The sequence below is a fragment of the Solanum tuberosum genome, unplaced genomic scaffold (genome assembly GCF_000226075.1).
Source record: "Solanum tuberosum cultivar DM 1-3 516 R44 unplaced genomic scaffold, SolTub_3.0 scf00224, whole genome shotgun sequence".
NCBI classification, from domain to species: Eukaryota; Viridiplantae; Streptophyta; class Magnoliopsida; order Solanales; family Solanaceae; genus Solanum; species Solanum tuberosum.
This window is the reverse complement of record NW_006239153.1, coordinates 987,642-991,295: the sequence shown is the minus strand read 5'-3', so window position 1 is coordinate 991,295 and position 3,654 is coordinate 987,642.

Here is a 3,654-nt window from a genome sequence, read left to right as displayed (position 1 = left end):
GCTTATACTTTTGTAAGGAGGTGTAATTTGAGCGTATTAGCACACATCAGCAGTTAGTTACAATTAGGTCATAGTCGGTTAAAGGTGTATTTTGTGTATAAATGTGTAGCTTGCAGATTGTAATTACTAACTTCATTCAATATCATTGAGGTATGATAGTATTCACCTATGAAGTCCTTTCCTCCGTAAAGTTCCTAAGTTCTCCAATTTTACAAGTCAGATTCTCCAATCAAAATTAGGGCTTTGTTTAATATTTATGGGTTCTTTTCAATTATGATCCAATTGATTGTTTTCTATATTTTTATGCATGAGTTGAAGTAATTACATGATTAAAAGTTGAATTCACATGAACCCATGCATGATCCATGATTTCTAGACTATGATCATATGGTGAAGTTAATGAACTATGAAAGATGAATTTAAGAATATATGCATGTTGTTTCTATGAAATTGATGTAAATAATTTAGCGTTGCTTTGAGAGTAAAGCATCGATGTTGTTGTTGTTGTTATTGTGAAAGGTTTTTCTCACAAAAAGGATTCATAAGGTTGAAAGGTTTTCTCACCTAAGTTGAATCAAGACTAAGGAACTATTCTAATGAAATCTAGCTTGGATTGGCTACTTAATTGTGACTTTCCATGAATAATAAGATGAATACGATTAATGACTATTTCAAGGGATTTATGCTTACCCGCGAGTGGACTAGCGGTGATTACCCATGTCCCATAAACTATGTGTCACCATATGATGATTGTCTTAGATAGACATTAACTAGTGGATCCACTTTAGCGCAAACTCATGGTTCTTACCTTGGCAAGTAATGACACCTCTTTTTTAGTGTGGGGCAGACACTGGACTCTATGTTATAGCTCACATGGTCGATGTTAGATAAGGCTAAACTTCTCACAATAATGAACTAAGGTTACTTTCTAAAGTATCTCGCAAGTGTTTAATAAGATGTTTAGCTTGCATTGGCCATGATTACGACTTATGTTTTCTAACATGTTATTTTATGAATTAGTTTGGTCATTGCATGTCATACAAAGTCCTTTTAGCATGATTTCATAACTATTACGCATTGGTATCATACTTGGTATATTCCATGTACTAATGCATACTTTGTCCTACATTGTTTCACTAATGTAGGGTTGAACGCTCTTACTCCCCATACTCGTGGCTAGTCGATTATTTTGGACTTTTGCATATTGGTGAGTCCTCATGATCTGAGGGTCAAGAGTCGTTTATTTCTTTCATGTCATTTCCATTTTCAGACTTTGTATGTGATGTATGAGTTATTTCCCAATCATTTTCCTTATGATGTAATAGATGGCTTTGAGACTTATGTTAAACTTTCGCTTTTGTCAAACTCTTTATAATATAAGACTGTATTTTGAATTCTTTAAATTCTATTATCTTGTATGATGAATGCTAAGTGGCTTGTATAGGGCCTTTCGGGCTTCTATACGACATGTCACGTCTAGGGTATAATTTGGGTCCTAACCGCATGACCAAGCTAAAACATGGTAGAACCTTTAAATAAGAATCATAAATCATGAACATGGTCCATTCATCTTAAAATCATAATTAAAACTTAATAAAACTTTTGAAAGTAACTTAATTCATTTTGTAGGATAATTACCATTAACCAACATAGACCATGTGAGTTATAACATGGAATTTGGTGCCTTTCCCACACCGAAAAGTGATGTCCTACTTGCCAAGGTAATGACCATGAACTTCTAGCTTAGGTGGATCCACTAGCTATGTCTTTCTAAGACAATCCTATGGGGGCACATAATTAGGGACAAGGAGATTGCTACTAGAGACTCAACTTCTATTAACGCGAGAGCCTCCATCTCAATGTCCTCTCGTTGGTAAGTAAAATCCCAATGGAATAGTCATATTCATAAACATATCATCATACATGAAAAATCACAATTTAGTTACTAATCCAAGCTGAAATCATTATAGAGTAGCTCCTTAAATCATTATCCATACATGTGTGAGAAAAGCTTTCACCAATTATAATTTCTTAATATGTGAGAAAACCTTTCACAATTTCTTTGATTTTAATCTTAAAAGCAACCTTAATTCATAAAATATTATTTTCATAGTCATGCATTGCTTTCATAAATCATTATTCACAATTTCATAGATTTCTGCATAAACTAATATCTTCACAAATCCATAGTAAAAATCATGAATAATACATCGGTCCAAACGAAGTCAATTGAAAAACATGTAATTGGATCAATTCATTGAAAATAAGATTAAAATCAAGAAATTGAATCATAACAATTAGGACCCAAGAGAATTGGATAAAAACCTAACCAATTTTGATGAAATTGAATTGGAGAATTGAAATCTCTTGGTACCCAATGGATAAATGGAATCCATTGGTGAATTCTCACATACCTTGATGATAAAAGCCCAAAAGCAACGGAGGAAAAAGGAGACTTGAAGCTTGAACCCTAGATTTCTTCCTTGAGGCTTGAGAGAATTTCAAGATGACAAATGTGGATGGGAATTAAAGATTTGAGAGAATGAGAGGGTTTGGGTAGATTTAGAAGTTGAAAGTTAGTTCTAGGTCTTAGAATTAGGGTCAAAACGACATAGTATAGGTATAAAATGCATAGGACAAGATTCAAATACCCTTAAACATAAATTGCCGGATACGGTTCAGAACTACGGTCTATAGAACTTCCTACCGCCCGTACTTGTAAACCTTAGAACCAACTTGAGAAATCCAAAATTCTTTCACTTCCCACAAGACCTTCTTACGTTCAATCAAACCTTCTATGACTCGTAGAGCCAACTCGTAAAACCCAAGTTCAAGTTCAAAATTTTACCAAGTCTGGAACCCCTCTACGGAACCTATCTATGACTCATAATCCAAAAATGATCTGTCATGTTCACTCATAGGTTGAACTTTAGAAACATGAATTCTTCCTAAACTCAACCTCATTACTACGAGTGTCATCTACAACCTGTAGAAGTTTCAACGAACCATAGACTAGTCTCATAAAACACAACTAGTAGTTAAAACTTGAAGTCCTTCCCTTTTTTCCAATTTCTAAGGTGCTATAATATCTTCCCCTTGAGAACATTAGTCCTCGAATGAGACTCAAGCAACATGAATAGAGTAGGGGAGAAACTAACAATCCAACATGAATGTAAATCTCATCAAAATGCACATAAACATGGATAATCACTCCAAGCTAAATCATAGCATCAAAATCAAGTTTTTTTTCATGAACATGCATACATATGGAAACATGGGAATGACTAAAATGCATGATTCCAAAAGAATGAACCATAAAGAGTTAATACCTTAAGCTAGAGTAGTAGTACTGGGAAAGGGGTGAGGATAATGGGACATCATATCGTCTTCGGCCTCCAAAGTAACCCACAACTAATTAATTCCTCCGAAGAACCTTCACATAAGAGACTTCTTTATTTCTCAACTTCTAGACTTTTCGGTCTAAAATCTCCATCAGAACCTCTTCCTAAGAAAGATTTTCTTTTAATTCAAAACCTTCCAAAGATACAATGGATGTCAGATCTCCAAAACACTTCTTCAATAAAGAGATATAGAATGGTATCAAAGCTATGGATAATGAGAAATTAAGGAAGAAACATACTAGTAGAAAGTTAA